Genomic DNA, 24,297 nt, shown 5'->3' with positions numbered 1-24,297 from the left:
TGAGTACTCTTAAATCTGTTCTGAATAAAGCTCTAAATGGCCTGGGATGGTTTCCCTTCATTAACACTTCATTAAGCTTTGTCAGATATAAGCCTCCTAGCCAGATCCTGGCAAGGGACTCTCACTGAGGTGTTAATGAGGAGAAAAGGTTTTGGCCTACTCCAGAGCTGTTGAATGTAGGCTAAAATATATTTTGATAACATTGGTATTAAAACGAGTATTAAACATCACTTTACCCTGGGTGGTGTAAATAGAATACATAGGCACAAACAGAAAGAGACAAGCATGCCAATATAACATGACACATTTCAAAGAGATTTGGTGATTGGCTGGAAACAAATTGTTAAAATCTAAGTCATGTTGGACTTCACAAATGATGGGATCTTGATAGATTTGCAACGTGTTCCTAATATTTTTAAAAATGCCTCTTTCAAAAACAGACATAATAATCGTACATGACTCTTAGAATGTTGGTGCTTCTAGCCCTAAATTGTCTTCTGACTGTTTAATATTTATCAACTACCAGGTATTCTTAGAATTAAATTGTGCTCATCTTCTAGTAGCTTACCTATGCTCCTAAAAGTGCTGTCACACTGATTTAATATCCTGTGAAAGCCTGAAGGTGCAGACATTTTAAGAAAAAAAGGTATATTTAATCTTTACTTTGAAGAAGCTTCTGATGTGGCCTCATGGAAAAATTATGAAATTTTGTGAAAATATTATAAAAATACAAAAATTATAAAAATATTAACACAGAATCAAATGGGAATGACCCCTAGGGGTACTTGATGCGGACACAGTTCTCTGGAAGATCACACTCATAGTAATCAGCAATCAGATGTCAACCAAAATTTGGAAAGTGAGTATTTGTGTGTGTGTCTGTGCGAGTGTGTGTGTGTGTGGTGTGTATGGGGATTCAGGAGAACATAAGAAAAGCCAAAATGGTGTTTTTGAGGTGATTTTCCTGGGCCCAGTGTTGATATTATGTTTTTAAAAAGCAGTGTTTTTTTTTTTTTTTTTCCCCCCAGTGTAGCAAGCCTACACATTCTGCACATGTATCCTGGAACTTAAAATAAAATATAAATAAATAAATAAATAATAAAAAATTTTAAAAAGTAAAAATTAAAAAAAAAACAAAACACCACAAAAAATTAAAAAGCAGTGTTTTGAGAACAGTAAGATTTTCTAAAAAAAAAAGAAAAGAAAAACCAATCTCCACAACATTCCAATGAGCAACTAATCAGAAAAGGAGTTGGAAAAGGAAAACTATTATGTATGGAGCCCTTGCTATGTGTAAGAGCTTTATATGAATTATCTCATTATAATTCTCCTAATTAATTTTGCCATCACTTCACTAGACCGCATTTTCACCCTATTTCCGTAATGAACTGTAGAAGTTAGCCTACTTTTCAGGTTTATTTTTATGCAAGAAGTCAACATTTTGATAATTTCATCAAATTATCTAATGATTAGCTTTTTGGAAAGTGGTCTAGGATTAGTTTTACTCATTCAGAACATCCTTTATGTGTTAGATGTGGTACAAATCACTGAGGGTATGGTGAAGCTGGAGAAATAGATGAACATGCATAGTGTTTTAATCAATAGTGGTATGCAGAATGCATCACAAAAGGAGAAAATGGCACAGAAATTAGATGAGGAAGATTGAATTTGAGCAACCAAGATCTGGGGGACGATCATGAAAAGTTTGCGGCAGTGAGCTACAAAAGCCGGGTATGGTATACCTTGGACATTTTAAGGGCTTATCTCATAGGACTAAGAAAAATAATGCATATCAAAACTGCTGGTGATGTTGACACCTGGTAGGTGGTTACCCACCTACGTTAATTGAAGTGAAAAATGAAAGCAAATAATTTAAAACAGAAGTCTGAACTGTAACATAATGAAACCCCTATGTGGCTGAATTCACAAGATACTTGAGTGGAGAGTGTCATATTGGGATATGGTTATACGAAGCTCCCTGATGTCCCATGACCCATACTGGCAGTGGCAGTCCCTTCGTCAAGCCTCCTTTTTGGCCAAGAGGGAACCAGTCTTGGTGGGGACTTTGCTCCTTCCAGGCACACAGCCTCTATTACCAGTTGCTTAGAGGAGAGGTTTCTGATTTCTCAATTTGCAGACTAATTATTTTATAATGATAGTGGCAGTGGTGGCATGATGTAGCACGATGAATTGTTATTTTTCCAATTTCGACTTTTAAAAAATAGTCCTATACCACATTTTTTAAAAAAAAACAAAGGATATGGAAACTACAAACAAAACTAAGAAATACATGATCTCAGAATAAAGAACAGTCCTTTAAATTGAATACATCTAGCTGTGTCAACAACCCAATACATTGTTTTTATTTTTCTCATTTTTCTGTGGGCCAGTGATAACTTTATCATGGATTGTCATTGATCCATGGGCTAGTGTTTGGGAAGCACTGGTGTAGATATTGTTGCTAGAGGCAGTGTTTCCAAGGAAATCGCTTCTAAGAGCTGTGGATCGAGATGCGTCCCCTGAACTGTTAGGCTAGAGCCTGACAGGTAAGGGCTCTGCTCGTGTCTTCTTTCTCTGACAGAAATTACAGCACAGTGAAAAGTGTGGCACTGAGGTCCTATGGGATATCATCATCTCCAGCAGTGACAGACTGATGAGGTTCCAGGATTGGGGGGGAAGTGATCAATGTACTGTGTCTTGACTTTAGCAAGCCTTTTATTTCTGTCCCGTGTGACATATTCATCAATAATCTGAGAAAATAGAATCTACACAACTTTCTGGTTGGAAGTTTATTTCAAAAGTGTGGTACAGAGGTAAGAGGGCTTATCTGAGAGTTAGAAACACTGGGTTAGAGTTTAGGCTCCGGCATGGCTAGCTGTGTGATCTTGGATAAATCATTCATTAGGTCTCAGCTTCTTCAGCCATACAATGAGAATTGCATCTCCTGGGGCTCATCAAGTTGTCTTTAGTGTTACAAAACCCAACATAACTTCACATTCATCTACAACTAGGCTGCTTAGGCTAAGAAAAATATGTTTCTTTGCTTTGAGTTAATATCATGTCATATCACTGATGTACAGGAATCTCATGCTGCTCCAATATATATTTGTAAAAAGAGGAAAACTATGATTACTTAATAAACACATGGCTATAGGGCGTTATTCATACTCATAGTGAGGAACAATTTTTCTTTACTTCTTGTTTCTGCCCTCTGGAGAATGGAGCTGAAGGTGTTCTTATATTTTTAGAAATATGTAAAAAATGATAGGACAAACAATTCAAGGCTCAGAGAGAACACCACCACCATCACCACCAACAACAAAAAACTCAGAGAATGTAGCATACGAAAGATAAAAGTCAGCTATGTAGTATTATTTTTGGAACCAATCAGTAAAGAAACATCCAGTGATTTTTAGACATGTAAAATGTAGAAAGTAACCTAACTGGAACTGATCAGGTACTTTGCTGTGTGCTTTATTTTTTATTTTATTACAGTGGCTATATTATTTAATTGCATTATATTAATTAACATATGACATTAATGATCTTGTTTTTATTTTTCTATAATCCTGTGAGGTAATTATTATTACTCCCATTTTATATACAAGAAAACTGGGGCCCAGAGATGTTGAGTTGTTGTCAAAGTTGTCCAGCAGGTAAGAGGGGCAGCCAGGATCTAAATCAGGTATCTTTGTCTACGAATTACAAGGTCCCCTGCACTGATACATTCATTTACTGCCACCTCCTAATTCACAGTAAGCATCCAAGGCACGTTTCTCAGCCTTGGAATTTTTACCTATTTTATTCTGCTGTTTTTCCTTTCAACAAAATGACCTTGAATTCCTTTCCAGCTCCATGTTTCTAGAATGCTTGGATCCCTACCGAATGAACAAAATCCAGAGGGAGTGAAGTTGGCCCCAGTGATATGGAGGGCTGGGTGGGGCAGAACTGAGAGGCACAGGCTGAAACAGAGCAGTACGTTACGCACTGTGGTGGCATGCATAATGCCCTCTTAGAGATGGAGCGAAACACACCTCACCCTTTGAGTTACAAGTGGTTTGATCTCTCACTCTAAGGTAAACTCACTTGTTCTCCTTCTAGCTAGGTGGGGAGAAATATTACATTTTATTCCAAAAGATTCAAGTATAAAAATATCCCATGGTTTCTATATGGGATAAATATACATGCATATGCGTATTTTCTATTATGGAGATTTTTTTATGTCCATTGAATGAGCTTACTGGACCGTTCAATAAAATCAAAGCTTTGACCTGGTTATGAGTCACTAAAGAAGCTGAATTTTTATAGTCAATTGATGCTGTTGGATGGCTTTAGTACACACATTGTTCTCGGTTCTTTGGGCCTTTCTTGTTCCTGTCCTTGTTTCTCTGAGCACTGTGGACCATGGTGGCATCAATCTGAGGCGTGCAGTCACAAGACCTTTGTCTGACACCTGGGGCTTCCGTTTGTCTCTGCCTCTTGCCAGCTGCATGACCTTGGGCAGATCACTGAACCTCTCTGAGCCAAAGCTGCTTTGTCCATAAAATAATGGATGATGTAATGACTGAAATGAGATACATGAGAGTGCTTCGTTGAGCTATAAGCACTGCACAATCATTAGGTATTGTTCATATTCTGGCTAGAGGGAGCTGAAAAACATCTCAGGGATTTTCACCATGATGATTGTATGTGTGGTTACATTTCACTGATTGAACCACTTTCAAATTTTCTCCAACTGGAAAATATTCTAGCCCAACCTCTCCTCTGTGTAAGTAATCATGGTAAAGCTGCTTCTGGGCTCCATCACTCTCATTCAGGTACTTCTTAGCCCTGATCCAACCTGTCTCCCTTGTTCTGTGGATGTCTCTGCATGTTATGCCATATAATTAATTTTAGGTGATAGAAAATCAGCCTGCCAGGCTACTGTAGAGATCACGGATTCTTTGCTGTAGCTTCATTCACCTTTCTGCACATGTATGCTTCACAGTGCCAGAGCTGACTTAACCTCAGAGTGTGATCAGTAGGTGTTATAAACAGAAGAGTCCTTGGTGGCACCTCTTTTGCCATGTGTTGGCAGAGTGAATGGGTGAATATGCTGGCAAAAAAAGTGGTTCAGGCACTGGGGGCCTTGCTAAATGACTGCTATCTGATGAGCTCCCTGGTGGAGTGCTTCCAAGAGGGGCAGTTGTCAGTGAACATGAGTATGTGAATGCTGGAGTGCCTGGAATAATATGTAAGAGGGGAAGAGGCAGATTTATGCTGCTTTGCATCAGCAGGGCACTGGGAGCAAGCTGGTAGTTTCCTCTACACACCACCCTGAAATACAGATATTTCTTGGGCAAGACATCTGGCTTCTCCATCCACTCCCCTTCCTCGCCCTTCCTATTAGATTGCTTCCAGGCCATGTTAGAAATTCTCCTGTGCCACACCTGAGCATCAGTGACTGCTGATGGAATGAGTGTTTTCACCCTGTTAATCCTTGAAGAGGTGACAGGAAAGGGAATAGATAAGATCGGGGGGTGGTGGGGAGAAAAGACAGACAGGAAGAGACAGATTTTGTAGGAAGTGGAGGCCAGAAGGTTGGCGCTGTAATCAGAAGAGGCCATTGAAGTAATGTGGTAAAACAATGCATGGATAATTCAGTTATTTTTAAAATGCAGGTTATTCAACTGAGGAAAGGAGAGAGAACTAGGAAGGTAAGAAAGGTTACACTGAAGGACTGGGGTGCTTCGGATATGGACCTTTGTGTTTTCAGGATCAAATGGATTTAGACTAGGGTTTTTTCCTCAGAGAATTAAGCATCCAGGGGAATATCAGGGGCTTTAAGGGTGGAAAATGGACCACGCAGGTGCTTTGGGCCGAGGCTGACTGTGCTTCAGGCTTTGTCTTGAGGAGAATTTTAAGTAGTGTTTGTTAAACACTTGTTTTCCTTTCTCATTTTCCCATTTGCTATTTACCTCTTATTCTTTCCTGTCCTCATCCCTCCAATATGTAGCCTTTTGCACATTTAATTTTGGTAAAAATGGATGGTTTTACATTTCCTCTTGTAACTCTCTTCTAAGTCTTTACATCCCTTGGTAATTCATGGAGATCCAACTAGAGAAAAAGCAAAATTGCAGTCAAAGAATGCATGGTATTTTCTATTAAACAAATATTTAATATTTATTTGCATTTGTTAGAAACGCAGTGTGCCCACGGCCGCTCCTAGGGAGGCAGGGAGGTAGGAGCTTCTAGCTGTTCACAGATTTCCATCAGCTATAACCCCTTCCTCTCCCCACACCATAGCAGCCATCCCAAATAAATACACATGTTGAATGTAGATGTGTTTGCTATGTGGTGTTGCCTCAGCACAGCTGCTGAGCCCTGCCTTTTGAACAGATCGCCAACCCCAAGCCCTTCTATTTGGACATCCTGCACCACCATCGAGAGGAAGGCCATGGTTAAGGACAGTGAATTTGAAAGTCAAAATTGGTTTTGCTGGCTCCTGTCTGTGTGAACTTAGGCAATGACTTAACCTTTTGGAACTTCAGGCTCCTCACTGTTAAAACAGGAATAATGCCAGCCATGTATGGTTAACATAGAAGGAAATGCCTTACCTCACTAAACACTCTGTCCAGTGCTTGGCCGAGAAGGGCGCCCTTCTGATTGCCAGCCTGCAAATGGGCCAGGCACCATGCCTCCCTCCCCCACAGATATTTTATGCATGCCTCCCAACAATCCTGTGAGGTAGAGACTGTTGTACAAGTGCAGAAATGCAGGACTCAGGGGGACTGTGGTTTGGGCCAGGACATGCATGTGTGAAGTGGTGGAGGAGGACGTGTCTCAGAGAAAGATCTGCTCTTGGTTGGAGGAGATAGGGCCAAGAGAGGGTGTTTTTTGTGGGAGAGGTGTGATTTCCTTTAGCTGGGGATATAGTGAAGCCCCCTAAAGGCCTTGAGGCCTCTGCCTTGAGTCAGGGCCATACAGGACAGATAAGATGGACTCATTCTGGGTTGTGGGATGTTTATGGAATGGAAAGTTTCAGAGAGAGCACAGCAGAGCAAGTGGAAATTTCAGTTTTGTGTGCTAAGAATAAATCTATAGAGAAAATGATTTGATGTAAGCCAATGAACAAAAAGAAAGAGAGAGCCCGGGGATAGCAGTGCACCCATCTGCTTCTATTATTATTGTTGTTGTTAAGCTAAGAGAAGAATGCATTCTCCATTCCCCGGGCCGTACGGGGCTCATCAGGTTACCTGGACACCTATGACACACACCACTTCTCACAGTGGCATCTGAGTGTGCCATGAGGCACGGGACCATTTGCTTCTCCTTCTCAGCTTCTGGCTTGGCCCTCACCTGCTGGAGCTGCTCAGCTCACAGGCCTCTGTCAGAAGATCTCCAGGTCCCAACAGAAGAGAAAAGGAGAAAGGCAGAGCAGGCAAACAGGCCAGAAGGACTAGGGGAGAGACTTCTGAAAGAAAAAAGAGACCAAGTAATGTGGAAGGCAATGTGATTGAGAACTAGTTGCAGGGTGAAATGAATGCTGAACATTAAGTGCATAATTTGAGTAATTAATGTTCCAGATGGGAGAACAGTTTTATATTCTTATTCCTATTTTCCAAAGATTCAGAGCCACGCAGAAAACTCTTCCCTGAATTGCCAGCATCACTGGCTTGATCCCAAAGGACCACACATGGCATAACTTCATTTAGGCATGGTTTCCAGGTGGCTTTTACATTTTTTGAATAAATAAAATGTTTTTTCTTCCGCCTTAGGCCAGAATTCCTAACCAGTGTTCCATGCATGGTTACAGGTGTGGCCGAATAATTGCTGTGCTCAGCCCTCAGGACTGCTGGGTTCACTTCCCCGATGGCACAAGATCACATGCCCGTCAAGTCTCCTGGGAAAGGCCTGAGTATGGCAGGCAGGTTTGCTGTGGGGCTGGCAGCCCTGAGGACAGTCCTGGAAAAGAGGGTGAGGAGTACTGGGCTGGCAGCTGTGTGGCTTTGGGAGAATCTTTCTGAAGATACAGGTTAACTACATACAAATGCAGTCCCCAACCTGCCCAGATCAGAGAGAAAAGATCCAGTTCAGGACTTGCAGCTTTGCTGTATGAAATTTCTCTTGAAGAATGGCTGGGCCTTGGGCAGCCTCTCCCTCTGGCCCTCAGCAGGCTTCAGGGCTCTTCCTCCTCTCTCAACCCTCCCTTACACTCTTTTCTTTCTTCTTCTTCATAGTTGAACTATTTAACATGATGTTTAAAGGCATGCCTGGCTGCCTTGTGGAGATTCAGAGTTGCCATGGCAATGTGGCCTGTTTCTCCAAATTAGGACATATTCCTGATGGCTTTTTTTTTTTTTTTTTTTTTTTTTTAATGTGCTATGTCTTCCCTCTCATACAACTCCTGTGCCTCTTTACATCCATCCCTGCCTTTCTCCCTGAGAATGCTAATTTAAGTACCTGTCCCCAGAACTGGAGAGGTCTGAAGGCTAAAGGGGGTGCCTTCCTGATGTTCTCTCCAAGCTCATCCTTTTCCCCGTTGCACGTGGGTCTATGTCTGTGGGGCTGCCATTTCCGTGGCCTTCCGAGAGCCCTTTCTGTGAGGTTTTCTCCTGATGCCTGTTTTTTTTCTGGGCTGGGCTGGTAGCAAATGAATTTCTATTTTACATAAAACCCTTTTGTGAATGGAAAGAGGTAAGGAAGAGACAACTGTGGCTTGGATATTAAATATTATTTCCCAGAAACTTCTTCCCAGGCACGTGCTCCCTTTAGGGGATGCTCACAAGATAGACAGGATTCAGGATAAATGAGGGTGCGTGCGCCTCAGCTTTTTCTGTACCACTCATTTTAGGATCCCAGGAAAATATGAACTTCAAATCAAGAAAGCTCTGTAATCTGAGGGTAAGGACAAAAACTGGTCAATGTTTTAAAAAAAGAAAAAGAGAAGGCTGTGGGATGGAGGCGTTCCTTTCCTTCGGGATTATTTCTGCTCCATAGATTGTAGATAGCTCTTTGAGCCAGTTGAATTACAGTCTGTTATAAAAATGGGGAAAGAAAGAGAATGAGAAAAGCAAGACCGATTTAACTCTCCTGTTTCTTATTTTAATTGCTGGTGCTCTGTCCTTGGCACATGAAGGCCAATTAGAGAAGGCTCCTTGGCCCACACTTAGAGCAGAGATGCGCAAACTTGGCTGCCCTTTGGAATTGCCTGGGGAGTTTAAAAAAATACAGATGCCTGGGTCGCTCCCATAAAGAGTCTGATGTAATTGTTTCAGGGTGCAGCTTGGGCATTAGAATTATTTTTATATGCTCTCCAGTTGATTCTAATATACAGAAGTTGAGATTTACTGGCTTAGATGGTGATTGCTTTTGGAAGACAGAAATCATGGCTTCCAAATGTTTGGCTATAAAGTGGCTATCTCTGAAATCCTTGGACAAAAGGCACAAAATTCTCAGATTTAATTCATTCAAACCTTCCCCTCTGTTCCCTGCATATTCACCTGTGAAAGGGCCGAAGGGAGAGCACCAAGACAATTAGCCAGGTAAACAAGACAAGAGTTGACCCAGGGACGAGGTCCACTGCAGCCAGACAGTGACAAGATGGGAACCCAGGCAGTGTCAGGGCTGCTGATATGCGGGCCCAGAGTGGGAAATAACACTGGTGCAGTCACATGTAGGTCAAAGATGACACCCTGCATTATAAGTGAAACGTGACGTGGCCCTTTGATGTGTTGCTGGAGCTTGAGCTAAAGCTGCTGGTGGAACTTCCTGTGGACAGCCTCTTCTAGTTCTAGAAGTCAGCTAAGAGGGCTGGGCATGGTGGCTCATGCCTGTAATCACAGCACTTTGGGAGGCCAAGGAGGGTGGATCACGAGGTCAGGAGATCCAGACCATCCTGGCTAACACGGTGAAACCCCATCTCTACTAAAAAAAAAAAAAAAAATTAGCTGGGCGTGGTGGTGGGCACCTGTAGTCCCAGCTACTCAGGAGGCTGAGGCAGGAGAATGGCATGAACCCGGGAGGTGGAGCTTGCAGTGAGCCGAGATCGCACCACTGCACTTCAGCCTGGGAGACAGTGCGAGACTCCGTCTCAAAAAAAAAAAAAAAAAAAAAAAAAAGTTAGCAAAGAGACTACTGTGTTTTCACCTTGCACCTTTTCTGTAGGCAGTGGGCATATGTACAGCACCAGGCAGCAAACTTTCAAATGACACACTTTTGACCACATTCAGAAAGCATCGCTGGAATGACCTTCATTTTTTTTTCATCTGTAATCTTCATTAGGGAGGAATCCTGGGGTAGTAGGAAGGACCTGTGATACCTGCTGTGCCATTAACAATCCGTGGTACTGTGGAAAAGTCCCTTATGCTCTGGGGCCTTCATTTCTGCATCTGTAAAATGGGGTAGGAATGGGAGTGAAGTGGGGGCTGTTGAGCCCCTTCGGTTGCAAGGATGTTGTTTGTTTCTATCAGTCCCGTGTTTGCACCTGCTGTTTGTTAAAAGTTACCTATCAGGTGGCAACATGATGACAGCCTCGTTTTAGGTCAGGGTGGGAGATAAGCCAGATAGTAGGAATTCAAGATGTGGAGTATCTTGGGCTCAGTGGTCATTCAGGAAAACTAATGAGAACACACCTGAATTTGTAACAGAACACATTCTCAGTTAACTTAAAGAACCAGACTTGGGAATCAGGGAAGGGCTGGAGAGCAAAACTGGAATAAGCAAAAGGCCAATATGCAGAGGAGATGGAGAGGAAGAAGGTTCCGAGGCCCATTGTGACTGTCCTAAGCCAGGTTCTAGGGTATTCATCTCCTCGTGAGGACCAGGCCTGGACAATGGACCTAGCAATTCTCTTGTTTGAGTACCTACCTCTGAGTGGAAGGATTGAAATTGTGAGATGTTTTAGTGATCAGGCATCTTTCTAGTTCAGGTTGATGATATACCCATGAGTTAATACAAGTCTACATCCTCTGTCTACTTTCAGTTCAGGGGATGATAATTTTTAATACCATATCATATGTCATGCACTGTGCTAGACACTGTTCTCAAGAAGCTTCCAACCACTGTAATAACTACTTTAACAATGAACATTTGTATATCATCCAGTATACTGAGCCATTTTTACATGATCCCCTTTGTTCCTCCATACTATTTATTCATGATATGTTTTATTCATCAGAATGACGATTTTTTTAAATTAAAATATATAGTGTTGGTGTGAGTGCAGGGAAATAGAGACTTTCATAATTTCATGGTAAACATATAAATTGGAGTGACCTTTGTGAAGACAGTTTGGCAATAAAAGCCTCAAAATATGTATACCCATTACTGCTATTCAACTTACAGAAATTGATCCTATGACAATGCAAAAATATTTACTTGAAAGGTGGTCGTCATAGCATTAGTTATCACGGTGAGTAATTTGAAACATTTTACATGTTCAGTGATGAAGGGCTGGTTAAATTAAATTATGGTATAGATGATAAGCAACCATTAAAGATCATGTTATAGAAGAGAATAATAATGAAATAGGAAAATGTCATTTCTATAAATACATGAAAAAGGCAGGTTAAAATTATAATCAACAAATATTTATTGAGTGCCTGCTGTGTTCAAGACACTATACTAGACACTGAGAATAGAGTGGCAAATCAGACAGACAGACTCTAGACTTCAAACTCCCATCCAGTGGGCATGAGGGGTCTCTACTCTGGGAGGTTTTATCCAGTAGTAGTGTGGAAGGTGTACACTCTCGAATACTATGTTTGATGTGGTATATTTCAGAGGATAAGGGTGAGATGAGGAGGAATACATGTTTGTACTATGAAGATGTGAGCATTTAAAGCAGATTACATATAGACACCAAAATAATGTTATATCTGAATGAAAAGTAGCACAGATGATGTAAATGTTCTTCTGTATCTTTTTAATAATTCTTTGATTTATGAGCATGCTTTATAATGTTCTTATAATAAGAATAAATACGTGTAAGAAGAAACATAGTTCTTAGAAAGTTGCTAAATTTTCATGGACTCTATTTTCATTTGTAAACACCACCTTTCTTTAAATTTATCCTTCTACTTCTGTTGGCCAGCACCAATAAATAAAAATAAACTTACAAAAACATGCTACCCTGCCCCCCACTGCCCTTCACCACCAGGGGAAGAAAGAAAAGCCCATCTATATATGGAAGCCTGTATTTTGGAACAGACATATGAAAGTGTTTCTTCCAAAGGCACATTCTCCTGAAAAGATGATAGAACACTAATGAAACACAGGGTACTGCTTATTGTATTTATTTTGGGCCTGCTGATTTGTTTCTCTTAAGAACAGTCAGATTAATATTTGTTTCTGGATATGTCAGCACACACTGTTTATAAGGCTGAATAAGAAGAGACTAAAAACCTTTCACCAAGGAGGTGGCCAGGTCTGGCCTGGTGCAGACAAGGGGCCTATGACATTGGTCTAGAGGGAATTGTGGGTGGCAGTCACCAGGCTCCCCCACATGAGCCTCTTTTTCTTCTTCTACTGTCCTTGCCTATTCCTAACGTGTTCCCTTTCTCCTACTCAATTTCAGTCCCTTTCAATCCATCACATTTATTGAGTGTTGCTTGGTCTGGCATTATGCTGATCTCCCTCTCCATAGCCCTTGGTTTTAGTAATCTCTTCTGTGACTCCATGCCTGTTGGGCCTGAGCTGGCATCTTCTAGGGGATCCTAGAAGAGAGGATCACCAGCAATTAATAAACACTGAGAATTCTCCCAGCTCTGTCATTGTCATTCGGGGCAACTTAGAATTTACTTGTACTGGTTCTATGGAGAATCAGAAAATTAACTTGCCTGCTGTCTTAGTTCATTTACGTTGCTATAAAGGAGTACCTGAGGCTAAGTAATTTATAAAGAAAAGAGGATTATTTGGCTTACACTTCTGCAGGCTGTACATGAAGCATGGCGCCAGCATTTGCTTCTAGTCAGGGCTTCATGCTGCTTCCTCTGAAGGTGGAAGGTGAAGGGGAGCTGGTGTGTCCAGAGACCACGAGGTGGGAGATTGGAAGCAGGAAGGTGCAAGACTCTTTTTAACAACCTGCTCTTAGGGGGACTTTCACAACAGCTAATAGATTGAGAACACACTCATTGCCTTGAGGAGGGCACCAAGCCATTCATGAGAGATCCACCTCCATGACCCAAACACTTCCCATTAGGACCCACCTCCAACATTGGGGATCAAATTTCAACAAAGGTTTGGAGGGTCAAACTACAGCACCTGCATTTTTCCATATGTACCTGTGATAAGGCAGGGCAGATGACCACGATGTTATATGCATTGAGATTTTTCCTGTTAGGCCTTAGTTCCTCTTCTCTTGCAGAAAAAAGATTCTTTAAGGAATATTCAGGCAGAAATGTTGCCCGTGAATTAAGCCTGCTTTAACAGGGCTTTTGATCTGTATGTATGCCTGATGCTATCTTGTGGCTTAGTTTCTTAGCTGGGGAGGGTGTACATATATCTAAAATGTAATATAGAACAGATACATATTTTGTGTGTCAATATATATACACAGATACATTTGGCCTTCTTCTTCTGATAAGATCTTTTAAAGATAAGCTAATATGTGTGAAAGAAAAACTAATGCTTGTGTTTGCTCCAGAGAATATTAGGACATTTGTTTTTTTCTCCTACTATATTTGCTATAGTTTCTCTATGACTCTCATGTTCATTAAGAAATGAAAGAAATGGTATCACTGGGTATTTCTGCAGGATCATAAATCTAGAAGTCATGTGTTGAAAAAGACTTATTTCTCAAAGTAGAAGCATGAGTACGTTAACCTTATTTGTTTCAGTTTTTGCAGTACTGATAATTTTCTTATCTGAAAGAGTCTATGTACTAACAGGTTATAATACAATTCACAAAAACCATATTATTCAATCATAACAAAAAGTATAAGAATGAGTTTACTAACTGTGCCCTGCTTTTGTTTTGGGTTGCTCCCCAAGTTATAATCCCTGATCTTAGATACATCCTTCTTTAAAGTCCCCTGCTTTTGTCAAATATCTCCTATATTCAGCTTGTTAATAGAACTCATTTTTGATGACACAGTGACAGACTATCTCTGCCTTCCAGATAGTGGGTCTCAGGTGCTTTAAAGAGTGGATTAGAACTGCCACACAGACTCTTGTCCCATCTTCCCAGCCCCTCCTACCCCTACTGCCTTACCTGCCAGCTCACTTTACCACTTCACTCCTTTACCTTCTCACAACATGTTGGGAAGAAGAAGGAGAAGACTCTTTGAGGCAGGTCCTTTCTTTAAGTCAGAGAGCTGTCGTAGGGACTCCATAGTATAAGCATGGAGCAACTGCTTTGATAAAAGTCATCTTTCTATCCTTCTCTCTGAACTCAGGAATATCTTCATCTGAGAAAGGAAAAGAAAGGTTTTCTGAACCTAAACAGGTGGACTTCCCAGGACTTCCCTTCCCTCCCACATCACCCTCTTAGAAATGGACATTGAAGAGGATTCCAATTTTAATTTGGATAAAGATAAATCCCAAATACTCAACCAAGACTTAGTAAACCTGCATTATCATTGGGTCTTCTCAAATTAGCTGTTAGGCCAGGGCTGCAGATGATAAAGCAGGAGTGGGAGCAAAGAAAGAACAATTAGAAAGACAGGGCAGCGGCAACGTTAAGGGCTCAATTCCCGCACCATCTTTTCTTAACAATCTAGGTCACAAGCCTATCTCTATGTTCTGAATTTTCATTAAAAATAAACAACATGTAACTCAACACATATTGAGTACCTAGTATATGCAGACACTCTTCTAGGTGGTGGATATTCAGGAGTAAATAGACATATCTTAGATCTAATGGCAGTTACATCTTCTGCTCTGGGAGTGGTCAGATGAAACACATCAATAAACAATTATTTTAGACAGTAGTAATTTCTATTAAGAAAATAAAATGGGATCTTTCAATGAAAGGTGATTGGATGAATAGCTAATTTGTATTTTGTGTTCAGTGAAGCCATTACTGAGAAGGTAAAGTTTGAACTGAGGTTAAATGACAAGAGGATGCCCGCTATGTGATGGCCTCTTCTATGGTAGAATTAGCCTAGGAAGGGTTAACAGCAAGGTGAAGGGCTCCAGTATGGAAGTGTAGAGCAGAAAGGAAGCAAATGTGGCTAGAATATAGTGAGCAAGGGAAGATTGATAGAAATCAAGGTCAGAAAAAAAGACAGGCACCAGATAATGTATATCTTTCTTTAGAGGCCAGGCTAAAGACTGGATTTAATTTCATGTGTAATATGAAGCCACTGAAGGTTTATAAGCAGGAACTATATGATCTGATTTGAATATTAGAAACAAAAATTGTGATACTTTCACTTCCAGCCATGAGGGAGTGTGGCAATCTGAAATTACCCTCCCACCATAAATAACTAGAAAATTGGAAGGGGGAAAAGAAAATGGCTACTTTTAGACATTGGACAATGGGTAGCACAGGATTATTATTCCTGAGAAAAGAAAAGTAAGGTTTTTCTAGGCTGTTTACCTGGAGATAATTCCAGGACTGAGGTTCAATGAGGAGTAACCCAGCAATTTCACTGAGTTGAGGAGACAGAGATCAGCATTTGGGGAGGATACGGCATGAGAGTTTCGTGGGATGGAATTCCTAAGGTTAGAAGGAGCTCCAGTAATATGCGCTGGGTTCCTTTTGAGTTTTTGCTCAAATCTGTGCATATTATAGGTGAAATTCCATGTCTGGACAAGGTTACTTTCTGGGGAAAAAAACAATTATCAAGGAGCCATAAGAAGAACAATTCCCAGAATTCCCACTGGGCCAGAGGCCATTCTAGTTCTCTTAAGCTAGAGTAGAAAGAACTCACTGAGACTTAATAGAGATCTCAGAAGAGCCATATCTTAGAGGCAGGGATAAATAAGTGCTAAAATAAAGGTTATTAGATAATGCCATAAAAAGGAACAAACTAACCTGAATGCTACTTCCTGCCAAAAAGGTCTCACATTTTAAACAGGAGTTTCAAAAATTATTACACACATGAATATATGCACACGCACATACACACATACACAGTAGGAAATATGACCCATAAACAAGAAAAAAATGGTAGAAACAGACGCAGAAATAACAAAGATATTCACAATATTAGTAAAGAATATTAAAAGACCTATTACAGGCTGGGTGCGGTGGCTCACGCCTGTAATCCCAGCACTTTGGGAGGCTGAGGCAGGCAGATCACGAGGTCAGGAGTTCGAGACCAGCCTGGCCAATATAGGGAAACCTTGTTTCTACTAAAAATACAAAAATTAGCCTGGAGTGGTGGCATGTGCCTGTAGTTCCAGCTACTTGGGAGGCCGAGGCAGGAGACTCGCTTGAACCCGGGAGGTGGAGGTTGCAGTGAGCCAAGATCGCACCACTGCACTCCACCCTGGGCGACAGAGTGAAACTCTGTCCCCCCCCCCACCCAAAAAAAGACCTGTTATAAATATGTTCAGAGATATAAAGGAAGACATGAACATGATGAAGAAGAAAAATGAAAGACATCTTTTAAATGACTTAGTGGAACTTAAAGAAAAAATATTTGAACTAAAAATGAACTGGATGAGATTAATGGTAGATTAGGCATTGTAATAAAATATGAAGGATCTAGAATATAGCAAAAGAAAATGAAGCACAGAGAGTAAAAAGAACAGTATGAACTGTTTTAGAGACTCATAGGAAATTATCTATCAGTCCACATGTATATAATTGGAGACCCAGAAGGGAAAAGCAAAGAAAAAATATTGGAAGAATTAATGCATAAAAATAGAATTCCACATTTGATTAAAACTATATGAAATTATTTGGTGAAAACAATTTATAAAAACTATAAATCAACAGATTTAAGAAGTTCAGTAAATCCCAAACTCAAAAAAAAAGAGAAAACAACAATAAGGCACATTATAAACAAAATTGCTGAAAACTAGCAATAAAGAGAAAAATATTTAAAACAGCCAGAGGGAAAAAAAGACATATAATATTCAAACTAACAAAGGTTAAAATAGCAGCAGACTTCTCATCATAAAATATGCAAGTCAGGAAAAATGGACTGATGTCCTTAAAATACTGAAAAACATTAAAAAAAAAAACCTCTCAACAAAGAACTCTACACCTAGCAAAAATATCTTTTAAAAAGATACAAAAATATCTTTTTATCTCTGTAAAGGCAAAATAAAGGCTTTCAGAGGAAAAAAAAAGCTGAGGTAATTAGTCAATGGTACATTTGTATTTCAGAATTATTAACGTTTTTCAGGCAAAAGAAAAATGGTATCAGATATAAACTTAGAACTACAAAATGGATTGAAGAACATCAGACATAGTAAATTGGTGGGAATTTAGAAACATTATTAAAAATCCTGAAAAAATAGCCATGTAAAGCAAAAAACTAAACAATGTATAGTGGGGTTTATGATGTATATTGAAGTAAAACATATGATAAGTTCAGTAAATCCCAAACTAAAAAAAAGAAAACAACAATAAGGCACATTATAAATAAAACTGCTGAAAATTAGCAATAAAGAGAAACATATGAAAAACAGCCATAAGTAGCCCTAAGAATGAGGGGAGGGGTGAAATTTACTGTTGGAAGTGTCCTGTACTATCTATTTAGTGGCAAAATATTATTTATTATTTTTTTGAAATGAAGTTTCACTGGTTGCCCAGGCTGGAGTGCAATAGCATGATCTCGGCTCACCGCAACCTCCGCCTTCTGGATTCAAGCGATTCTCCTGCCTCAGCCTCCAGAGTAGCTGAGATTACAGGCATGCACCACCATGCCTGGCTAATTTTTGTATTTTTATTAGAGACGGGGTTTCTCTGTGTTGGTCAGAATGGTCTCGAACTCCCAACCTCAAGTGATCCGCCCACCTCGGCCTCCCAAAGTGCTGGGATTACAGGAGTGAGCCATCTTGCCTGGCCTGGTGTAATACTATTTGAAGAAGGAATGTAGCAGTTTCAAGAAGCACATTGTTAGTCCTAGAGAAACCATCAAAACAATGGCAAGGAGTATAGCTAATAATGGTGGAAGTAATACAGAACTCTAAAAAACAGTCAATTCAAGAAAAGGCAAGAAAAAAAAGAAGAAACAAAGACTAGATAAAAAAGAAAACAAATAGCAAAATGATTTAGAGCCAAACATATTAATAATAATATTAAATATAAATGGCCTAAATATGCCACTGAAAGGCATATATTGACAGATTGGATACAAAGCAAGACCCAACTATATTCTATCTATGACAAATCCATGTTAAAGATAAATATGTAGATAGGTTAAAAGAGATTAATTGGCCGGGTGCGGTGGCTCATGCCTGTAATCCCAGCACTTTGGGAGGCCGAGGTGGGCAGATCACCTGAGGTCAAGAGGTGGAGACCAACCTGGCCAATGTGGTGAAACCCCCTCTCTACTAAAAACACAAAAATTAGCTGGGCGTGGTAGTGCATGCCTGTAGTCCCAGCTACTCGGGAGGCAGAGGCAGGAGAATCACTTGAACCCAGGAAGTGGAGGTTGCAGTGAGCCAAGATCGGGCCATTGCACTCTAGCCTGGGCTACAAGAGCAAAACTCCATCACACACACACACACACACACACACACACACACACACACACACACACACAAAATATATATATATTTATTATATATATATTATATATATATATAATCTACCAGCTTGACCAAATTGACCTTTCTAGAATATTGCATCAAACAACAGGAGAGAGAATATACATTCTTTTCTAGTTTATATGTTATATTTACCAAGGTAGAAAATATTCTATCAAATAAGTCTTATTCTATCAAATGAGTCTTATCAAGTGTAAGTTGATTGAAATTATACAAAATGTGTTCTGTGACCACATTAGAATTAAAGAGAACTATAGCTAGAAAATACCTAAATTTTGGAAATTAAACATTAAACTTCTAAGTAATGCATGAGTCAAAAAAGAAATCACAAAGGCCTTCAGAATATATTTTGGACTGAATTAAAATAAAACAACAACATAGTAAAATTTGCACAATATGGCTAATGCAGCGCTTCAAGGGACATTTATAAAATTAAATGATTATATTCAAAAGAAGGAAGATATACAGTCAATGATCTGAAGCTTCTACCTTAGGAATCTAGAGAAAGAAGAGTAATATAAACAGAATAAACAGAAGGAAAACAAATGAAGAGGGGAAATCAATGAAGTAGAGTATACACAAATTAAAGAAAATCAGTAAAGCCTAAAGCTGGATTTTTTTTTTTTTTTTTTTTTTGAAATGGAGTCTCGCTCTGTCACGCAGGCTGGAGTGCAGTGGCACAATCTCGGCTCACTGCAACCTCCGCCTCCCGGGTTCAAGCAATTCTCCTGCCTCAGCCTCCCAAGTAGCTGAGATTACAAGCATGTGCCACCACACCTGGCTAATTTTTTTTTGTATTTTTAGTAGAGACGGGGTTTCACCATGTTGGCCAGGCTGGTCTCAAACTCCTGACCTTGTGATCCGCCTGCCTCGGCCTCCCAAAGTGCAGGGATTACAGGCGTGAGCCACCGCGCCTGGCCTAAAGCTGAATTTTTGAAAAGATCAATAAGATTGATAGATCTCTAGCAAGACTGGCTCAGAACTGAGGAGATAAAACATAAATTATCAACATCAGGCAAGAAAGGGGGATATCACTATAGATCATATCAAAATTAAAAGGCTAATAAAAGAATATTATAACCATCTTTATGTCAATAAATTTGACAACTTGGGTAAATAGACAAACACCTTGAGAGATAGAAAACTATGAAAGTTAACTCAAGAAGAAAAAAATAATAAGTCATTCTTTATATATCAAAGAAACTGAATTCCTGGTAAAATCTTTTCTTGTAAAGATAATGCCAAGCCCAAATGGCTTCACTGGTGAATTCTACCAAACGTATAAAGAAAGAACAATACCAATTCTACACAAACTCTTCCAGGAAATAGAAGGGGAGGGAACATTTTCTAACTCCTTATCAGTATTCTTTTCCTACCAATAAGTGACAAGATACTATAAGAAAACTATATACCAATATTTCTCATGAACATAGGAGCAAAAATCTTCAAAAAACATTAGTTAATGGAAATCCAGCAAGATATAAAAAGGATAATACATCATATCTAAGAGGTGTTTATCCCAGTAACACTATGTTGGTTTAACATTTGAAAATTAATGTAATTCATTATATTAATATAAAAAAATATATATGATCACTTCAATAATGCAGGGAACAGTTTGAAAAAATTGAACACTCATTCATGTTGAGAATTCTCAATAAACTAAATGTAGAACATCCTCCTCAACCTGATAAAGATGTGTATGGAAAACCTATAGCTGACATCATACTCAATAGTGAAAAAGTGAATATATTTTCCCCAAGGTTGGGAAAAGGCAAGGATGTTTGCCTTTACTGCTTCCACTCAGCCTTATACAAAGGGTTGTAGCATATGGAATAAAGTACAAAGACGAAATAGAATATTGATGAGAAAGGAAAGAGTAAAACCATCTTCCTTCACAAATGACATGACTTTCTATGCAGAAAATTCTAAGGAATTTACATAAAATCACTAGAACTTAGATGAATTTAGGAAGATTACAAGATACAAAGTTAATATACAAAAATCAATTGTATTTTTATATATTACTGGAGAATTATCAATTTAAAAATTTAAATAAAATACTATTTATAGTAGCATCAAAACCATGGAAAAAATTATACATATTTATCAACATATATTCAAGACCCCTACCCTGAAAACTATGAAGCATTGCTGAGAAAAATTGAAGACTTAAATAAATGGAAAGCTATACTGTGCTTATGGATCAAAAGAATCAGTATTTTAAGATTTCAACTCTCTTTACCTTCATCTTTAGACTCATCTCCATCCTAGTAAAAAGCCCAGTGGGGTTTTTTCAGGGTGGGGGTAGAAATTGATGTCATTATAAAAAATTTATGGAAATACAAAGGACCTAGAATAGTCAATACAATTTTAAAGAATAACAAAGTTGGGGGACTTACATTACCTTAAAACTTGCTATAAAGGACAATGTGGTATTGGCATAAGAACAGATATACAAATCAATGGAACAGAATGGGGCTCAGAAATGGACCTATACTTATGCATTCAATTGGTTTTCAATAAAAATGCCAGAGTAATTTAATGGAAAAAGAAGGCTTTTCAATAAATGATATTGAAATATTTGGCTATCCCAATGGAATAAAGAAATGATCCTCAACGCTTAGAAGTATCTTTAAGGAATTACAACTAGGATTGGGTGTCATTTATGTAAGAAAGATTGGAACGCCAGTCATCAAATTAGTGATCAAAAGAAGGCTTTGTTCCTATATCAAAAGATTGGCGGATGTATGCACATTTATATATTTTGACTTAAAATGTGTAAAGAGTAAATGTTCGTTGCTTAACCAAAGTTTCTTGTTTGTCCTGATCTTGTCAGGGAGGAAAACTTTTTATCACTGTGTTTTTGTATGGTTTTATGAGACTTAACAGAGGTGTTGTAAAGTGCTTGGCATGTAGAATCTTCTCAATAAACAGTTTTTAGTATTACCCCCTACCTTCATTTCTTAACTGTTCCTCATCTCTTTACCCTTTGTCTTATTCTATCATATTCACCTTTCTTCATTGGCACACTGCATCTTACCAAATAGATTGTAAGTGCATAGACTTTTTTTATACTTCTAACCCTCACAATTACATTTTGTGCTTCTAACCCTCACAGCTACATACAATGTGCCCGATTGATTATGTTTAGATCTTTTACTACTGTCTAACTGAGAGGGTGGGCCTACCTTACAGATGCCTTTCAGAATCTGTTAGATTGTTCAGCTTCTCTTGACCTAATATATTAGAAGAGTGGTAACATTATTTTTAACCAAATATATTAAAAGTGTGATTCCATCATTTTTTCCTAGAGGTATTGTCTCCTTCTCTTTTTGCACACATCCAAATTCCCTTTGAAACTCTTGTGCTAAAAATTTCATAAGACTTTAGGCCCAGCCCTTTAAGAAATACTTATAGTTCAGAAGGCAGAATAGAAAAGCAGAGGAAATGAAATTGCCTTCAATATCATTCCCTGGTTTTGATTTGACTTGATACCTTATATATATTAGAATTAGGACATATTTCATGGCTGAGATCGAGAATGTTGATGGCAGGCTTCTTACAGCTTCATTGCTTCCCATATTTATTTTGTGTAATAGAGAAAGTAATGTTTAGAAGTCTGAAAAACCTCAAGGAATATATTTTCTTCGCTTTAAGTTTGGTGGGTAAAAGAACTTCTGGTCCTGGATAGAATGATGGCTTGAAATTCTTGTGAATTCAATAGTTCACTAGATTGTAAGCTGTTTGAGAATAGTGGACATATCTTTGTCAATCATATATGGCTCCAAAAGAACATTGCACAGTGCCTGGTGCTACAATTTTTCTAAATGACCAAATGATCAAGATTACTACACAGAGCCAGGATTGATCCCAGACAAATGGTGAAATAAGGAAAGTTTGTTTTATGCTACCTCTTTTTATGTAGCACTTTTCTTCCTTTCTGTCTTCTGCCTTCTTCCTAACACCAGTCCCATTCTATTGCTCACCTGGCCATTAACTAAACCCTGATAAGATGGAAGGGATCATCAGGTTAGCCTTTGCATATGAGGCATCTTTCAGACATTTGCATTTTAGCAACTGCCTCTTAAAGGCAGAGGGATGCATTTCACAGTTCAGATTTGGGGCCAAGAATTAGCTCCTCTGAGCTGCATGGTATGTGTAAGTGTGTGTGAACAGAGCCCTCTGTCCTGGGATCCACCTTTACTCTATTGCTTGGTTTCAGAGGATGAAGATGACTGCCTGAGGAAATAGAGAAACTCTATGTAAGAAATGACACTTGAGCTGGTCCCTGAAAAATACTTGAGTTTTTCAGGTTGGGAGGTGGTTCAGGGTAGGGGACAGAGCGGGAAGAGAGAAATAGTAGGAAAGCATTCAAGAAAAATGGAACAGCATGAGCAGAGGTACAGAGATGGAAGAGCAGGGGGTATTTTAGGCACATCGAGTAGTTCTCGGTAACTGGGGCAAACTTTGTATGGTAGCAAGTAGAAGGAAATTGGAAAATGAGAAAAAAACCAGTTGGGGCAGACTGTAAAGGGCCATGTATGTTATTCAAAGGAGTTTAATCCTCATTCTGTGGGCAGTAGAATTCAAAAGGGGGAAGAATCAAATTCCTATTATAGAAAGCTCTTCTTGGTAGCAGTGTAGAGGGTGGATTTTGTGGGCAGGGAGACTAGTTACCAGGCTGTTAAAGCAATTCAGCCAAGAGATAGCAAAGGCTCAGCAGTGGGGAAAAGGAGGAAGGATTTCCTTTCAGATAGTTAAAAGAGAAAATGGATAGCATTTAGCAACCGGGTTTGCCCTCATCCCAGTTCATTTATTCATTAATTCAATCAACATGTATCTAGCTCCCTAATGTAGGCCAAGCATTGTACTATATACTTGAAAAATAAATAGAACATGGTTGCTTCCCATAACAAGCTCAAACTTTAGTAAGGAAAGCTGACACTTAACAATTAGAATGAATTGAGTACTATAACAGGGGTGAACAATGCGTGCTGTCAGAATACAGAGAAAAACAATTTCTAAGAAGCTCCATGAGGGTAAATTCAGTGTTTTACTCACTGTTGTATCTCTAGTTCTTAGTTGATTTGGGGAAACTAATAGGTGCTTAATAAATATTTATTAAATAAATATATGAGCTTGGGTAGGTGGCTATATATGGTCAGAGAAATGACAACGTCTTCTCCACTGTACTGTAGACCAGAGAAGTATCAAATATATAGGGTTGTGTCCCTAGGTGGTGGAGATTAGGATGGCATTGGTATTTGGCCATTGATCTAGTCTCTTTTTCTCTTGGGGGCTCATGTGGGCTCCATGGGGACTGTAAGCCTCTGAGAGTTAGCTAGCAAGAATAGAGTCAGCATGGCTGTGTTTGTTTCCTCTTTGGCATTTCTTGGAATTTGGTACAATCTTTTGGAAAATCTTAGATTAGTTGATCAGAGATAAGGGAAACTAAGGGAGAGGTTTTGTCTAAACTTGGGTCAGACAGAGATTCAAGGAGAGTAGGACCCACCTCGGGTCAGGAACCAAGTGGGAGAATCCTATGAGGAAAATGAAACCCCAGTGCAGGAAGTTTAGGTTGTTTATTGGTTGCTCCTGTTCACTGGAAGTCTCCATTTATGTATGGACCCTGGACCTTCTGGATTT

At 39.3% G+C, this 24,297-nt stretch overlaps 1 protein-coding gene and 1 long non-coding RNA gene across 5 annotated transcripts in view; one reads left to right on the top strand and one right to left on the bottom strand.

Annotated features, from left to right (window-relative positions):
- Positions 1-24,297, top strand: part of GRIN2B (glutamate ionotropic receptor NMDA type subunit 2B) — a 439,528-nt gene that overhangs the window by 137,998 nt on the left and 277,233 nt on the right. The window lies entirely within an intron of this gene.
- On the bottom strand, positions 4,107-10,933 carry LOC107967468 (uncharacterized). Its single transcript, XR_001707885.3, has 3 exons — positions 10,614-10,933; positions 7,339-7,453; positions 4,107-6,096 (listed from the first exon to the last, which is right to left on the bottom strand). It is a non-coding gene; the product is annotated as an uncharacterized LOC107967468 (long non-coding RNA).

Source organism: Pan troglodytes, chromosome 10 (genome assembly GCF_028858775.2).
Source record: "Pan troglodytes isolate AG18354 chromosome 10, NHGRI_mPanTro3-v2.0_pri, whole genome shotgun sequence".
NCBI lineage: Eukaryota > Metazoa > Chordata > Mammalia > Primates > Hominidae > Pan > Pan troglodytes.
The sequence above is the reverse complement of the archived record's forward strand: the minus strand, read 5'-3'. Positions and strand labels throughout refer to the sequence as shown.